Genomic DNA, 19,531 nt, shown 5'->3' with positions numbered 1-19,531 from the left:
ATCATCATGGGGAACAGGCCTCATTGCAGAATCAAGACTGGGATATACAATTTTTTGCTTAGTTTTACCCTAGAATCCACTTTTGTTGACGCGGCAAAAATAGCAGTCGATTAGATGGACTCCGGGTTCTCGCCAAACCATCGGGATTGCAGATGGCATTGGTGCTTCACGCTGATTTAGCCAGTCACACAGTCTGTTGGAACAACTGGTATAGATGACGTGGAGTCCAAGATTTATCCTGGTCTCCAAGTGGACAGCCGAAATATAATTTGTATATCTTTTTAAGTTCTGTGGTAATTTGGCAACTTTGTGCTTTCGTCGTGAATGAACCACAAACATAACAGAAACTGTCTGAATCAATAAGGCAATTTCTTGGCATGATGACAAATGAAATTAACCGCAGTTAGTGCGGTCTCTAACCTTAAAAAAAGAAAACTGTCGTTAAATGTTGTAATACGTTAAGGCTATTTATAAGGAATTTCACACAATATATAAATAGCTGCATTACAAACACTAGATGTGCTAGAGAAAAACTGAACACAGATTTGAAATCTGCTTTAAAAATACTACACTGCCCACATAAAATTATATCTGATGAAAATGACATGTTGACCTGTAATTTTGTACTTCTTATGCCTGAAATATGCTGGACATGGGCAACACTTTAATGCTAATATAACTTTTTCTACCATGTTTGAGCGAAATTTTTAAATTCAGTATCACGGCGAATCTGGCTTTTTTCGCTTACCGAACATGTAAAAGAGAATGGCATTGCGATTTGCCGTGAGGCTGTGTTCTCGCCAAACTAATGGAAAAAGCAGGGGGTGGTAACACCGAGACATTTTGGTGGTAATCGCGGCTGGGAGCGAATCATTTGCTCCCAGGATGCACAGCAAGGCCCAGCAGCCAATCAGGAGAGATCAGAGCAGAGGCATATATATACAGGGAAGGAGGGAGGGGTTAGTCACTCCATCTTGTGTTCTGTGGATAGACACAGGGAGAGACGTGTAGTGTGACAAGGACAGTGTAGCAGCCTCTTAGTTCATTGTTAGCTGCATAGTTCAGTGTTTTATAGGGCATTTACTTTTACATGAGCTACTAGCTAGTCAGTTTTGTGAAATTGTCAGGAGTCAGCACATTTAGTGCAAGTTATATTGTGTGTATTACACTCTTAGGTGCTGTTCACTGACTGCACAAGCACTGAAGGTACAATTTTGATTGCTGCTACTTGTATTGCCACGCATAGCTAGTCAGTTTTGTTAAATTGGCAGCAGTCAGCACATTTAGTGTAATCTATATTGTGTATTAGTGAAGACACTATTAGTCATCTTTTTTCACACTGTACGTTCACTAAAGCTAATTAAAATCAATGGCAGTTCCTATTTACCAAAGAAGACTGTTTGGTACAGTGAAATTTCTGTCCTAATTTAAAATAAATACAGATATTTTAGTGTTTGATACCTGTTCTTATTTACCAACGAAGACTGTTTGGTACAGATATTTAGTGTTTGATACCTCTTCCTATTTACCAAAGAAGACAGGTACAGTGAAATTTCTGTGCTACTGGAAAATAAATACAGATATTTTAGTGTTTGATACCTGTTCCTATTTACCAAAGAAGAATGGTACAATTAAATTTCTGTGCTAATTTAAAATAAATACAGATATTTTAGTGTTTGATACCTGTTCCTGTTTACCAAGGAAGACTGTTTGGTACAGTGAAATTTTTGTGCTACTGTAAAATAATTACAGATATTTTAGTGTTTGATACCTGTTGCTATTTACCAAATAAACCATTTGGTACATTTGGTGCATTTTTGCCCGAATAAGTAAAAGATGAGAAGTAGACCCAGGGGAAGGCGTGACATTGGGCCACCTGCGGCATCTGGCAAGGGGAATACCCCCTGGGAGTCTGCCACTCTAGGACAGCAGCAGAAGCAAACTGTTGGAGGCAGCAGCACAAGTTTTCAAACAGGACTGAGAAATGTGCGGAGCACCAGTACGGTGCGGAATACAATCATACAGCCACGTCATATGGAGAGGATTGTGGACTGGGCCTCAGGGGCCTCAAGTGCAGCAGGTTCTTCTTCTGTAGCAGCAGCAGCAGGAACCAGCACAGCCCTGACAGAAGCAAACACAGATGTTAGCGTGGCTAATGTGCCTGTACCTCCCGATGACTCATGTTATTTGACGAACAGCCTAAGGATCTGTCAGTGCGAAGTTCAGAGCAGGAGGCAGACTTTGAGACCCTTGGAGAAAGTGGTCAGGACTTGATGGGCAAGGGTTCTGGATCAGTAGCTGCATTTGCAGAGGTTTGCTTACATGAAAATGAGGATGATGATGACCGTGATGTCACCTGGGAACTACCAGTGCGTGTAAGGGCTAGCAGCAGTTCCGAAACAGACGTAGAGGAAAGGCAGCAGCAACAGACTGGGGATGGAAGGGGCCTTAAATCTGCCTCATGTGAGTCCCAAAGAAGAGACAGAGGAACAGTCAGAGACGATGTGACAGTGGGGGAGATGGAGCTGGAGCAGAAGCAGGGCACCCAGCAGACGCAAAGGCAAGCAAAGAAAAAGAGCAGCAGAGTGGTTGCACGCACCTCTCCAGTGTGGTTTTTTTTTATGCTGAAAGTCGATGATGAATGTGTAGCAATCTGCATCCTGTGCCACAGGCAGATCCACAGAGGAGAGACAGGATCACATTTAGGTACAACATTCCTGCTTTACCACATGCGAAAGAACCACAAACCAAAGTGGGAGCAGTACTTGCTTTCTCTTGAAGAAGCTGCAACCACGTCATTGTCTCTTCTTCCACCTCCATTGACTCCTTCTCCACCTCCAAATGTCATTGCTAGTACATCTCAGGAGGTTACTGCCAGCCAGACTTCCAACTGCAAGGAAGTATCAGCTTCTGCCCGCAGGTTTTGTGGCGGCAGATGACGTTTCTCGTCACAAGATGGGTACTCCGGTGACCCCTTTAGCTCCCCTAGCTCCCAGTCCCTTAAGCCCACTCTACCAAAGTTCTGCACAAGGCATCAGTCAATGGGCCTAACCAACAAAAGAGTAATTGAACTCAATTCACGTCTAGCCAAACTATTGGCCTTGCAGTTACTGCCGTACAGCATTGTGGACTCGGCTCCCTTCCGTGACCTAATGGCCTATGCCGAGTGGCAGTGGAATATACTAAGCAGGCATTACTTCTCCCGCACAACTGTACCCAGTTTACATGCACATGTCATGGAAAACCTCTCCCGGGCATTGGCATTCTCGGTGTCTAGCCAAATCACCGTCACCATGGACAGCTGGACAACCAGGCACAGAGTGGGATGCTACCTGTCCTTCACCCCTCACTAGGTGGCCTTGCATAGCTCAGTGGGCGGTAGTCTGCAAGAGGCATTATAGCACCTGGTACTACCGGCGGGGGGTGTGGTGGGAAAGCATGGGCCACCCCAGTCCTCTTCCTCCTGCATTCCTTCTACTGTCAACCCCTCTCTTTTCGACAATCCTCCTGAAAGGCCAGAAGAGGAGGACATTGTGGTTAAGCGGGCACGCCACTACGGATCCCTCCAGCACACGCTTTGCGAGGCAGTGCTGAAAATGATGTCCTTGGGGAAGAAAAGACACGAAGATCGTTCACTCTTGTCAGCTTTGCACAGAGATGTTGGGGCTTGGCTGATTCCCTCCCAGCTCACAACAGGCAACGTACTGTGCGACATTGGGGCCAACCTTTTGGCCGCGCTGCACATGGGCCACAGAACACATGTGTCCTGCTTTGTACACGTCTTGAACCTGGTGGTGCAGAAATTCCTCTGCACGTATCCAGGACTGGAGGACTTACTGAGACAGGCTCGCTCCATCTGCAGCCATGTAGACCGATCCCCTACTGCCGCTGTGGCGCTTAGCAAAATCCAGCGCCAACAGAGGCCGTCATGGCATAGAATGATTTGTGACACTGTGACTAGATGGAACTCCACCCTGCACGTGCTCCAGCGTGTTTGTGAGCAAAAGCTAGCCATCCGCCATTACTTGGTCAGCATGGTGCATGGAGGCAGCGGGACCCTTGGTATAGCCACACAACTGAGCTATTTTACCAGTGAACAGTGGCTGCAGATTGAGATGCTGTGCAAGGCACTGGCCCCCTTTGAGAAGGTCACAAACGTTGTGATTCAGGAGCGGTCAGACTGGAACATCCTCATACCCATCATCTTTCTGCTTGAATAATACTCTGTGTGGCCTAATGAAAAGTTGCGATGGAAGAGGAGTGGAAGAAAGCGGGGAGGAGGATGAGGATGACATTACACTCCATAGCGCACAGCCAGCATCTGGAGGAGCAAGAAGGGACATTGGCCGGCATCAGGAGTTCCAAGAGGAGGAAGATGATTATGATGATGATGATGAGGGAGACAATGTTTGGGCTGCTGGACAGGACACGTCCAAACCGCATTTGTTCTGTCAAGCTTCAGGCATTGTGCGGGCGATGGAACAACAGGAGCTGCTGCAGCTTGAAGAGGAGGAGGTGGATGATGAGAAGGAAGATGTTTTGGCACCTACTGAGGGACAGGAGGAGGATGAGCCCAGGTAACCCCTCTTTCATATGTGTGTCCACATGTTGCGATGCTTACGGAGGGACCCCCGCATTTGCAGCATCAAAAAACAGGATGATTACTGGCTGGCCAACCTTCTGGATCACCAATACAAAGATAAAATGTCACAGTTTCTACCCAACCTGGCCCAAGAGAAAGAAAAGGTGGCCCGCTTGAGCGGACTACTAGGCACTGGCTGTGTGAGGAGTTCCGCGCACCACATTCCACACAGGGAGATCAAACGGACACTGCCTCCAACGTATCCTCCTGTAGCGGCAGCAGCAGCAGTTGTGTCAGCAGGCCGCACACATCCAAAAGTCTAGGCCAAGGCAGGGGGGATTTTCTGGATAACTAGCAAAACCTGATGCGGCCACCTCAAACATGTGAAGTGCAGGGGGCATAACCATCAAGAACGGATGAAGCGCATGGTGCGCGACTAGGTTAGCTCTTTTCTGGCTGGTGGTGGAGTTGACAGCAGCAGGTATGAGAAGGATGCCTGTCCTGACAGTAGTGACCCCATTAATTTTTGGGTCAACAGGCTTGAAATCTGCCCGCAGTTGGCACAGTATGCCATCAAGCTTCTTTCATGCCCTTGAGTGGTCAGACAACCGATCACAACTGTCGTCGGAAAATGTCAATCGCTTCACCTTTTTGAAAATGAACCAAAGGTGGGTTTCTAACAACTATCATAACCCCACTGCTGATGTCACTGATTGACTGACACAAGGACTCACTGGACAACCAAGATGCCTCTGTGAACCCACACTGCTCCTGTGCTTAGTCTGTGGCTGCCAATCACCAACACCCTGTCAGCTGAGCCTTCCTCAGTTGAATTTTTCCGCTAGTTATCGCAACGTACAGGAATGGCATTCATAGCCAATGTAATGCTTGCCATTGTGTCAGCTAGAAATATACTTATAAGAAAAACTTCATATTAATTTGTTGCTAATGGAACTAGGTTTTCAATAGGTTATTTGTAGTTTTGAATGTATATATTTGCCAGTAGTCAAACAAAGCAGTACGTAGGCCCTAAAATTTGCCATAACTTAACATAGATCATGCAAATTTGAATATGTAGTAATTTATAGTAGATTCCAGATTTTATTTTTTGTACAGGTAAAAAATATCTTGCCTAATTCTAAATGTGGCTTTTTGATAATTTTGTTTAAAAGTTTAAATACTGTAACCTCTACTGCAAAGTTGTTTTCTTAGTGCAAGGTCTCTTGTTCAAAGTCTATTTCAGAGTAGCAGTTACTCTAATTATGGCAACATATTATGACTATCTGAAACGCTTTTATTGGGATGTTCTGCATTAAGAATTGTATTTCATGCTGTTGATTTTCTATATGGATTTGATATATATATTTGCTTTAGATAGGAAGATATAGTTTTTTATATAGCTAGTATAGTTTTCCATATCTATTGCTACAAGGATGGGGAGTATTGTGAATCCATTTATTGACTTCAAGAATTCAATAGCACCTGTGGTGTAAGAAAGATTACATTCTACATTCAGTCAACATAATGGTCAACAGAACAGTCAGCAGGCTCAAACCTGCGATGGGAGAGTGGGTGGGTTCTGGAATCATGATGTCACTCTGGGGGAAGTTTCTTCCCCTGTGAGTGACACAAGGCTCCCTGTGCATGCATGGTCCGGAGTCTGTAAATTTAGTGGAACGTGAAGTGCAAAAGGTTGGGGACCACTGCATTAAAGGATAATTAGACCTCAATAGAAGGCATTGCTAATCAAGAGTTAGGTGACCCTTCTTCTGTGTCTGTAATCAAAAAGGCATAATGCTGTCTATGGTATCTCATAATTCTTTTAGTCTAATGTTTGTACTCATATCGGAGGACTGGACAAACCTCTGTGTGCTCTATATCACCTTATCTGTGTAGGTCTTAACTTTCCACCCATCGATGCACACCATCTTAGCCAGTAAAGCAGGGGCGCTACAGGCTCAACGGACTGGGCAACCAGAGATAGGACTTATAGAAAGAGAAGGGGATCTGCTTTTTAAAAGGGTTGCACCACTTTCAGAACAATCATGATGGTAAGAGTGACAGTGACTCATCTGACAGAGAGGCATGTCTTGACATTTTCATGCTCTCCAATAAAACATAAATGTAATGGAAACAATCTTAAAGCATTCTTTTAAAATTTAGGAAAATGCAGCCTCATATCCAGCAATCTACCCTGGCACTCCAGGGTACCCAAGTCCAGTAGGTTTACCAAATACGTGGGGCCTTCTACCTGCAAATCCTAAACCAGATGGGAAATTAAGGAGACTGCATTGGACGGGATGAACAGTGATTCCTGGGTTGAGAACAAAGTAAGAACACTATAGTAGCATTATTAGGGTTGTTCTGTTAGGTCAGGAGGATGGAGATAACCCATATATAGGAATATGACTATTCCTATGGTGAGGAGTAATTGCAGTTTTAGTAGGTGAGGTCTAATACATAAATGTTGTTATGATGCCTCGTATTAGATTGGTGTTCTTCAGCTTAAATGGTCTATCAATACTGAATCAGAAAATCTAGGTATAACAGTGTTACACATGGGAAAATAATAGGGTATTCTTGTAGTAACCAAAGAGGTATCTTTAGGAATGGTGACTTTTTGGAAATGAGAAGCTTCCTAAATTTCACGGGAACAAGTCAAAGGGTAGCTGTTTTTTATGACTAATGTAAAATAAAAAAAATTCTATTACCATAATTTAATTTTTAAAAGACATTTTATTGAGATAACGACTATAAATATGTAATGCGTGTGCATATGTAACCTAAGTTTCAGCTTTTGATAGTAGATCTTCAGTAAACCTAAGATATACATAATTCACCAATTAAAATTCAAGTCAATTAAAAATATTATATGTATTGTATGCACCATTAAAAACGTACTCTATATATTAGGTAGTGTTTTAGGTGAGTGTTTTATGCATTTATGGCACAATGGACTGGGTAGCCCATTTAATTAATCCAATCTAATCTCTCCAGTGTCAGGAAAAGTGAAAAGTCAGATATTACTTTTTCAAAAACATGCTGAGAGGCAGGAAAATTTGTGAAAATACTGTTTTAATTTGAAAAAAATACCATTGGGCCATAAGGTCTGAAACATATACTAATTGTTTAAGGTTACTTTGAGGAAGGTGTGGTTTGTTTTTAAATTTGTGAAGTAAAGATTGTGTGGAAAAGATGTATATATGTAATTTGTGAGGAAAAAATTGTGAGGTGAAGATGTATATATGTAATTTGTGAGGTAAAGCTGTATATATGTAATTTCTAAAGGAAAAGATGTATTTACAAAGGCAGTTTGTACCCTTAAACACCAATTGATATGTATACAAGCAAAAAAAAAAGGTGCTATTAATTCAATAGAATGTCGCCCTATTATCCAAACAACACAGAAAAAATATATAATAAACACAACCAACTACATTTGTATTTAGATACAAATATTAGAACATATCAATGTTTGCAATATTGGCTGCAATTGTACAAAATGCAGAAATACATGCAAGTAATTTTAAAATACAAGGTTTAATAAACAAACAAATACATGAATATGAATAGCACAAATTGGGGAAATTAACATATACGTACTATACACTCAGCATAGCCCTTGAGAAACCGGTTTGGATACTCCCAAAAACATTGGGTTTCAGACCCTATTAGTACTCAATAATTAGGTATCACATTTTTCAGAATTTACCATATTTTGACACCAATTTTAGGGTATATCCCCAACTAATATATCTGTGAAGTTTTGCAGTTATTCAGGTCATAGTATAACTAGATTAATAAACAGAAAAGGGATTTTTTATCTACTGAAATTATCATCTATTTAAAAAAAAAACAACTAATATATCTGTGAAATCTATATCATCTGAAATGACCATCTATTTAAAAAAAATGAATTAACTGGCCTGCTCAAACTCAGGGTTTGTCAAAATGTAATCCAGTTATATTTATGGAAAGTCCCAAAAGAAAATATACTTGGCCATGAATGGATGATAAACCATTTAATTAAACTCGAAAGCCGGATGACCTACTAAAGGTGTTTAGGCTGCTCCCTTGGCACAGCAAATTATTTAGTAGATCAACCCCAATGTGCTTGGGGAGGGTCTATATCAGTTAAGATGTAAAAATGTTACAGTTGTTTCCTTTATAACACTGATGCTCTTGAACTGTTGCTGTGAGCAGTTGGGCACATACATATAATGGAAAATCTGAACTCAATATTGTACCTATAAAACCAATTATTGTTGTAAATAGTTATGGATATAGGTAGTGTGAATTTGTTGCATGTGCTTAAAAATATTTATCAGATTATCAGAGCTAATTAATATCTACATTTTACACATTATGAATTCCCAAGCCATTTTCAGTAGCATACCTTTGTTTTGGCCATTTTAATTCACAGAGTATTGTGGAAATATTTTATTGATAGGTAAAACTGTTATTTGTATAAATTGGATTTTGATTGTTTTTTTGTGTAAAGTGCAGATTGTTTTCAGTTGTTAAAATTAGGAAATAATTAGTCATTTCTGTGTGTTTAGCTACACAGAAAAAACTATTCCAGTATGAATTTCTTTATTTCTATGTTACTTTCTCTAAATTTGCATCTTTTGAAAGTATTATTAGTTCATCTTCAGTGGAAGAGCCAAATGAAAAGGAATTAACGTAGATTCACGCACTGATTGAGAATGAAGGAAAGTTAGCAAGTGGTGTACTGAGAGCAGGAATTTGACTACTCAAGGATGAAACGTTTATTCTGCAGCTTGTAAGGCCCAGGCCAACATGTCATACAGCATAAACACAGAAAAAATGAATGCTGGTAACACTAAAGTACTGAAAGAATGCTTACTTTGTCTGTATTTGCCACTATGTTTGAATAGTACAGAAATATGTACACTGTGTACTAGTGGGTTTATTGATAACATGTATTTTCTGGTATGAGACAGAAAAGGATGATGTGTAGGGGATGCCAAATGTTGAATACAACAGTAATGTCCTTTTGTACAGATTTATTTTACCATTTTTTTCTCTGGCTATTTTCCTATAGGGGAATCTTTTACTTCTTTACATTTGAAATTCCTTTTAGGTATTTTCATTATACAAACCATTGGGAAAGCCCTGCAATCACAGAGCAACATTTAAAGTGCATACCTGAAGGTTTCTTAAAATCATCAAAATTCTGCTTAATGCTGCATGGGAAAAATAGCCATGTGCAGATGCCTCCCAAAAGTTGATCCATGTTTTTCCATTACAAAAAATGCTATTTCAGTTGGACATCTACTATCTTGGACAGATACTTTATTGTTGTTGATGTGAATATTAGGTGACATAAAAAGCTCTTCTGACTCTATAGCATGCTTCATTCCTCCACAATGGAAAAATAACTATATAGTGGATGGTTTTAAACCCCCAAGGCCAGACCATTTATCAAGAGTGGCACACCTATGCTACATGTATTGGTGACAGATAAGGACTTCATAAAAATATCTTGAAAACCTTGTAAATTGTTGTATAGCAATCTTTCTTCTTCAAACACATCAAGTATATTTTTCTCGTTCTTGTACAAGTTTAATACATTTTGGGGGAAGTTTATTTATGACTGATTTTATTTTTTTGAGGTTATTAATGCATCATAACACAGGAAGATACATAAAATGGTGTTAAATAAAGTGAAGTAGCCAACCCGACAAGGCATTATTTCAATAGATACACAGTTCCTATCCCAAAAGATGTGAACAATAACAACAATCTGGACTAACAGCATAATAGAAATCAATGGACTCCACAGCCTAAGGCCCGCATGAAGGGGAGAAAAAAACAAGAAGAGGAAAGAAGGGGAAAAGAAACTCAATTTAATTGTACTATTGATTCTTGAGACATTGAGCCTGATTTATTAAAGCTCTCCAAGGCTGGAGAGGATAGTTTTTCATCAGTGAATCAGGGTCATCCAGCAAACCTTGAATGGATCCAATCCAGGATTCAATACATTTGCTAGCAAATTGCAAACGACTTTGAAGAAATCCATTCCAGGTTTGCTGGATCACCCAGCTTCCCTGATGAAAGTGTATCCTCTCCAGTCTTGGAGAGCATTTGTAAATCAAGCCCATTGTCTTCCTTCTAACTGCGGAGACAAGTAAAACAAGGCGTTTCATACCTCTAGTGTATCGAGAGCCATCCTCCCCCAGCAAACTCAGTACTGCCCATTCTGGTAAATAACGGAGAAAATTGAGTAAATGTTTACAGGTATAATTGTTTTTTTTATATTTTTAAAAATATATATTTATTGTGCACATTGCACATGTCAATATGTATATAACCATATTATTTCTTTGTGACCTTAGATTATTTACAGAGGGGAGAAACAATCCTCAAACTTTCTTCTTTCAATATTATCTATATTTGACCAAATAGTTCTTCTTTATCTTTGCTTTAACACCCTGGAATTAGGATTTAATTAATCTGTTCAGGTTAACTTGAGCTTTATACACACTAAAGTGACATTTGTACATAATTTTTTTGGCTAAGTATTGAAAGATTGAGGGTTGGCATTCATGTCATCCACTTCATGATGCAAACTAGCAATATCGTCTATATTCCTACCGACACCACAGACTACAGCAACAGTCCTGGCGCGCAAAACATCTTGGTCTGGCCCTTCACAAATTTCAGATATTTGTATTACACACTTCTGGGTGGCATTGACGATGGACTACACCCAGCTCTGGATGCCAGTTACCAATGCGGTCCCCCCTTCATTTTAGGGCCCAACACCTCCTCCTCCTCCTGCTGCTGCCGCCTGTCAGTACTCTATTCACTAAAATTGTACTCTTCTGGGTGGCATTGACGATGCACTACATCCAGCTCTAGATGCCATTTACCAATACGGTCCCCACTCTGTCTCAGGGCCCACCGCCTCCTCCTCCTGATGTTGCTGATGCCACCTGTCAGTACTCTATTTACTAAAATAGTCTTACACACTTCTGGATGGGTGGCATTGTCGATGCACTACACCCAGCTCTAGATGCCAGTTACCAATGCGGACCACACTCCACCTCAGGGCCCACCGCCTCCTCCTGTTGCTGCTGCTGCCGCCTGTCAGTACTCTATTCACTAAAATTGTATTATACACTTCTTGGTGGGTGGCATTGTCAATGCACTACACCCAGCTCTAAAAGCCAGTTACCAATTCAGTCTCCCTGGCGATAGCTATTTGTACACATATACCTAGCAAATTTGGTGGTTCTAACTTGTATAGGGGCTTTGCTATTAATGTTTAAAGTCGACCAATTGACTTTATTGTAATTCACGAAATTGGTTTCTTCGAAACTTCGTGGACCTATCAGAAGTTCAAGGAAATGTTTTTCAAAACTGTCAGAGGCCTTCTTGCTCATCCCTATTTGTAGCAGTAAGTAGGAGATCAGGCAGCTGTCTCTTATTCTATCATTCTGCTTGCCTAGAATGATGTAAAGAAGTACAATGTCAAACTAAACCAATGCAGAAACTTGATTCCTCTGAGGGATGAAATTGTAATTCAACTGTATATTTCAGGTCTGGAAATTAACCTTTGTTTATGTACAGAAGTTAAATTTGGTTATGCAGCAATCTCCCTTAATTCACCTTGACGAAAGGAAAATTAGTTTTATAAGCCATCTCTTTGGTTGCATGGAAACCTTTAGCAGTCCCCTTAGGGCTTCATATGCATGAATAAATGCTAAATAATATTCTGAAGGAGGGCCTGCAACAAACTATGTGAAGGATGCCAGCATTGTCAAGATAAAGTACTAGGAGTGTTTCAAGGGAGCTGAGAGGAGTGACAAAATCTAGTTTGATGAATCTTGACACGCTGAATAAAATCACTACATAACTTCCCCCTAGGTCATGGAACGACATTGTTTTCCTGAGCCACACTGACAAGGAGGTGACAGAGATTAATAGCTCTGTATTGACTGAGCAACTTGAAGTTCCTTATCTTTGTCAAGTCACGGCACAGTCCAGAAACTGAAAGTGTTATTAGTCTTATAATTGCAAAGACATTTAAAGGGTTTCCCCTTAAGGGACTTTGAAATCCAATAAACCTTTCATAAAACCTCAAGCACTGAACTGCAAAGCTTGTGCCTTCCTAAGACAGGGACTTGCACAGCTGGTCCAGGGGAAGCCTTGGAGTTTCATACATTAAATCATGTTTGATTTATGAAGCTGATTTTGAATTTGTATCAGCAGTTTTATTAAAAATATATGAAAGGATGTTCTAACCAAGGGCTGTACATTTAAGCTGTAGGTCTTTGGCTGTCATTTAGATTCATGATGTTTGCTATGTATGTACTGCTAATCCAAAGGACTAATTCAATTGGACTTTTATTGAATTTAACAAGTATTTTTTTTGGGAGGGGCTTGCAAAGTATTTTTTATCACTAGTAGACTAGTATGACTAGTAGATTTGCAACTACCTAATTGCTTTTTTTTAGGGTGAATTAGCTCAATGGCAATAATGGTATACTTTATGATGGAATTAATTTTTTAATAGATAAAAAAAAAACAGTTTATGGATATCATTAAGCATTTAGTTCATGATGCTGTGCAATCACCTGTTTAATTGCTAGATAAGGCAAATGTGTTCATATTTTTATTAAATGTCCTTAAAGTTATTATGGCTTTTTAATTGTGTCATATAATGATATTTTACCTTCATGGCTGCCCTTTTCAAACTTTTGGATCTGTGAATTATTTTAGTACTAATTAGGTGCAGGCTGCTGTGTATGTGTCTGTTCTTTTGATGGTGAAATATAGAATCTAAAATACCACAAAACTAAAAGGAAAAAACATCAGGTTAAGGTTTTCATATAATGGTACTAACACTTTAAACCAAAAGACATACATTTTATAATACATTTCCAATTCATAAAATACAGAATAAACTATCTCCAAATAGTACTTCACTCCAAAATGCTATTTTGGTGAACACCAAGGAACTGAATAACCTGTCAACTTCTTGCACACTTGAACACTCCAGTGATAAGAATGGGCTGCAGTCATTTAACTTCTCATCCCGCAATAATATGACTTACTGTATATTCACAATTTTAAATTCTAAAATGTAGAGAATTTATAATGTAAATAGGAACTTTTAGCACCAAAGTTAAGCAGAGCAGGGAGATGCAGAAATATGTAAATTTTTTTAAATAATAGAAAATTCTAGACAAAACTCAGCAGGTCCTATTTTTAGTAAAAACCAGCTCATATCTGCCTGTCGTACATTATGGGCCTGGAATATTAAAGTTTTCCAAGACTGGAGAGGATACACTTTCATCAGTGAAGCTGGGTGATCCAGAAAACCTGGAATGGATTACTTCAAAGTCATTTGCTATTTGCTAGAAAAAGTTTTGAATCCAGGACCAGATCTATTGCAGGTTTGCCGGATCACCCAGCTTCACTGGTAAAAGTGTACCCTCTCCAGCCTTGGAGAGCTTTAATAAATCAGGCCTTATGTGTTTAAACATCTATCTGTTTTTCTCTAAGTTTTAATTGCTCTGTCAAACAAGGTGTTTGATCTGGTAACTTCATGTAGACCTCTACCTGAAATATGTTAACATAAAACAACAACTTTTATTATATTTTATCCATAAAATAATAAAAATACCATATCATAAAAACCTCCTTCCTTCCGTTCTCAATGTATGATGTCACAAATATCAATTACAATTTTACAACAACTTTCTGGTGTTTTTCTATGTGTTTTGAATACATTCACTTACTCAGGAAAGACCACCTATGCGTTGCAATCTAAAAATATAAGCAGTAGTTTACATAATTTATATTACCTCAAATACCAAACCACCATGTACAAACAACCCAACACTATTTACAGTACCATATTCTTTCATTAGATTCATTAGACACATTGGGAAATGTGTATCAAAGCCTCAACAGGAAGATGTAAGGAATGAATTCCTAAAAATATTAATCATAAATAGCTAAAATCAGTCAGCTGTATTCAATATACTGTAGACGTGTCTAAACTGCCCCTCTTGTAAAAGCCTTGTGCTTACCCAGCATCCGTGCACCAATTGTTCCCAGCCTTTACTTGTCATATGTTTTTAGTGCCACAGACATGTTAACTGCACCTTCTACTCTTTCCTATTAAATTCTCACTGAATATTCACTAGCAAGCCCACCAGCATGTGCTGTCATATCCAGTAAACTCTCCTCCTATAGGGTGGATACCTCCAAAACCCTACTTCTCCCATGGGGTAGTAATCTGAGATTGCATCTTGTGTTGGCCGCCCGATAGTAGTACTGACAGAGCTAGTTCCATCCCCACATCTCTTTTTCTTAAAGCGAAAGCTTCAAAAGAGTAGCAACATTCCTCCAAGCAGCTGCATTATGCTATATGTATCAATGTTCACATATATGATGAATTTCTAATTTAGCCACTTCTGCAGTATATTGGATAGCGTGGAATGATTTTTGAGTTTTTCGATTGGTAGTTGGAGTTTTGGAGTTTTCCTTCATCCATCTTCCTGCTAAAACTTTGAAATAAATTTCCCAATGTGTCTAATGAATCCAATGAAAGAATATGGTATTGTAAATAGGGTTGAATTGTTTGTACATTGGTGGTTTGATATTTGTGGTATTATAAATTAAGTAAATTATTGCTTATATTTTTATATTGCAATGTATAGGTGGTCTTTCCTGAGGAAGCAAATGTATGCAAAACGCATAAAAAGACACCCAAAAGTTGTTGTTGGAACATTGTAATTGATATTTGTGAGATCATATATCGAGAATGGAAGGAGAGAGAGGATTTTATGATATGGTGTTTTTACTATTTTCATAAATGAAATATAATAAAAGTTGTTTTAGGATGTTAAGATGCTTTTGAGTACCTAAAAGTCCCATCTTTTTTTTCTGTGGTATAAATATATGCTTTGGGATGTGGTACTGAACATGGGCCATTGTTTCATGTTAGACCTCTACCTAACCTTTTACTTAGGCTAAGCCCCATAAGTTTTCCTTACCAAGGTGCCAGTTAAATGGTTGGTTTTCATTCACATTTTTCTGTATTATCCATTACCTTTCATCCCTTTTTATGTTTTTTCTCATCATTTATAATAGATTTTGCTATAATAAATTTCAAATATGGCACACAGCAAGCAGGGCTTTTTTTGTTGTGCAGTTTAATCAAATTTTGAGAAAGATCAAAATATAGATTTTTTTTAAGCCAAATCTGTTGACTTTTCTTTTTCGAGATACAAGGTCAAAGTATTATAAAGGGAGGTATTGTTTTACAGTTCAAGGTAAATAAATATATTTAAAAAAAGAAATTAGTCCTTTTTGTTCATTATTGTAAAGTAAAAAATGTAAATAGCAGCAGTTGGGTGTTTTTACTGTGTTAAACATTTAGGGTGTACACTTTTTTAAAGAGAAAGCCAAATATATTCTATTCTGTAAAAAAAAAATGTTCTCTCTATCTGACCACAATGACAGAGAAGAAAAGAAGGTATTTTTCATAGTTAAAAATAAAACTTTCAAAGCTAATATACTTTGGAAATAAGCAAGTGTATAGGTTGTTTTGTTGAGGTAAACATTAACTAAGGGAACTAAGGATGAATCTTCGTTTTAATATGCATTGAAACAAGCAATGCATAAAGATTCACAGTGAATAAAAACACAGCCACATTGACATTGGAATAATTTATAAATACACCTTACAGGAGTGTAACTTCTCAGGCCGCACAACCAGAGAAGGGGAGTAAGCAGGCATTTTTTTATAAATCTAAAAAAGACAATATTTTTTTTTTTGTTACGAGTAGCTTTATTGATTTTTCAAGAATAATGTATTTTTTAAATAAAATTTAAATAGGCATCTATGTAAAAAATTTAGAATTCATATATTCTGTTTAAGAAGTAAAATATTTTGACCCATCTTTTTCAGACAGAATGACAGAGAAGGTAACAGTCGGACATTTTTTAGTAGTATAAAGGATTTAAGATTGATGTTTACACAGTATCTTTATGGCAAATAAAATGCAGGAGAGGAGGAAGGCATGTTTTTATTTCATCAAGCATTTGGCGTGTAATTATTTTTCAACAAGGATCCCAAGAAATTCTATTTAGCACATAAAATATGTTGGTTTCCCATTTTTAGGCCATGAAGGTAGGATCCATAAGGTAGGATAAGAGGCAAGTTTTTTATAGATCCGAAGTTATATTTCTCTTTAGGAAGTTAAATATATTGGATTTATTTTTGGTGGACAGAATGAGAGGACAGGAGATGAGGTGTACTTTTTCTTCCAAAAATCAGGTTAATTTGAAACTTCCTTTTGTGGAGTATTTTTCTGAACATTAGGGAGAAATTAAAATTATGTTATGCAACAGGTTAGCCACAAGGTAACATTTCTCTGCTGTACTTAAGCTATAAAAAAGAAGTAGGAAGCACCTTGACAGTGTTGTGCACAGAAATACTGTAGGCTGCAATTCCACATTGTGACACAAAACCAGATTGACTTTTAACAAATACATTTCCAGCTGTGCTTTATCTAGAGAAAAATTGTGTGTCACCTTGACAGTGAAGTCAAACAGGAATAGAGCACAGTACTAAAAACACTGCAACATAAGGTAGGACTGACTTTACTCCAAAAATTAGCAAATTTTAAGTTGTGCCTTGGCTGACTCAATAAATAAATAGTGCCTTGACAATGCTGCATGCAGAAATAGATAGTAATTCTGCAAACAATGTGGCACAATACATAATTGTCCTTTGCCCAAAATATCAAAATATTTGGAATTTTTCCAAAATTCAGCAAATGTTGTAACAAAGCGGCTTACCTTTGCCGAAAAATGTAGACATTTTTAACTGCTTCAGCTAAAAATGAATTGTAGATTTGGCACTCTGACAGTGCTAGAATATTATGAACCTTTTGTGTGGGATGGTGGCCAGTGTTGGTATCAGTATCAGGAATAATATACACTTTGGTCATCTTGGTAAATTGGCTTTACTTAAAACAGACCTAAACTCAACAAAATAAAGTAAGAATGCTGTTATTTTTAAAAAAAAAAGGGTGCAGCACCGTCCCTTTTAGTCTTCATTGCCGTGGCAAACAAGATTTAATAGGAGCACAGAGCCTCCCGAGATACCTACATGATGCATCCTGAGAGGCTCTAGCTGCTCCTTCTGCATATGCTTGGGCAAACTCCATGCGATGGGAGAGTGGGCAGGTTCTGGCATTATGAAGTCACTCTTGGGCGAAGTTTCTTGACCTTTGACTGACACACTGCTCCCCGTGCATGCGCAGTGCAGAGTCCATGCATTTAGTGGTCTGCGAGCCTCAAAAGGTTAGGGACCACTGACCTACACGGTTGAATTAAACTGGGTTTGTATGTAGTCTAACAATACAAGAGTGATAACAATATTTAACTGATAAATTATGACTCTATAAGCTATATTATACTAACCCTGTTATTCTTTGTTTAAAGTGGACCTTGCCTGTAGTTGCTGAAGCAATTGGAAACAAAATCTTTTGTAGTGAATAAGCAAATATATATTTTATTAGGCTTTCATCTTGCTTCTGTAGTGCAGGAGGCCATATCATTAGTCTCTGGAAATATCCCAAGGAATGCTAAGACACTGCACAGTGCAGCAGCAGAAAATTTTACAATTCCCATATATTTTCTTGAAGTAGGCATTGTGGAACAAAATCAGGGTAAAGGTAAGTATACTGTTTTTTTTCTGCATTTTATTCGTTTTTTTTTACAAGCAATTCAGTAAGGAGATGGGGGGATTTATTGGTTTACAGACCAGATATATCCCTGACAGAGAACATGATTATTTATTGATTCAAGTCCCTGAAACATGAATCTTTGAAATCTGCTGACATATATTTGTGCATCAAAACATAGTCATTGTCCTTTCTAAAATGGTTGTGTTTCTTTCAAGCACAGCACCTGTCATATTGAGTATCTTCTTCATAACTTCAAAGTTATGAAAGTCATAATCTCATACCCAGCTGAGGTCAGAAGATCTTGGCTAGTTTGATTGATGTTTTGTCATTTTTTTTTTGCTCAAGATCCTTATGTTATTTCTGCTGACTTCTTTCACACTTTTGAGGACTATACAAATTTTTGATTTAAAACTTCCTAACTTATTCTATTTAAAACAAATACTAAATTAATTTTTTCCATTAACTGAATTTTACTTTTTTTTTGCATTGTATATATCTTTTTAATTTTCTTTTTATCTGGTACATCTGCTGTCTTAAAGTAAGCTATTTTGGCATCAATACCTGCAAAATATCTTGACTATTTAAACATTGTACAATTAATATATCCCATGGGATAGTACATTAACAGCATTTAATATGATTGTTAGTTAGTAACAGCTCAGTGATTGTGGCTACTTAACTTCCAAGGGGTACCAAATTACTTTGAATTTTCAAATCTTATCATTTTGGAACATCAGACAGGGCTTCCATCCCTTTTTGATGTAGCATGTTCTAACTAAAAACAGGCATTACTTCTAAAGGGCCTGTACTCCATTAGCACAATATTCACCTATTGATTGTTATGGTAGTAAACCAATAGTACTGTAGTAATTAAGTAATGAATATTTGCATGTTTAAAAAAATTTCTGTATTATAGCCTCCCCCCCCCATGAAAGTTGTCCCTTTGTGTAAGTTGTTTGTATTATGTGAAAGATTTGTAGTGAAGAAAAAACATCTGGGGACCATGCCAGTAGCCTTGAGTTTCCCCATTCCTGGTGGAAATCAAAAATATATATCTCTTCTATACATATAAATAGGTAGCTTATATATCATAATCAAACCAAAAGCAATATTTATTAAATGAAAATCTTAATACTATACAAAATGATAAAAAAAAATACAAAATGCAAAATGTTCTTAATGTAATAATAAAACACATACTCTCATAACTATG

This window comes from Pyxicephalus adspersus, chromosome 9 (genome assembly GCF_032062135.1).
Source record: "Pyxicephalus adspersus chromosome 9, UCB_Pads_2.0, whole genome shotgun sequence".
Lineage (NCBI taxonomy): Eukaryota > Metazoa > Chordata > Amphibia > Anura > Pyxicephalidae > Pyxicephalus > Pyxicephalus adspersus.
The sequence above is the reverse complement of the archived record's forward strand: the minus strand, read 5'-3'. Positions refer to the sequence as shown.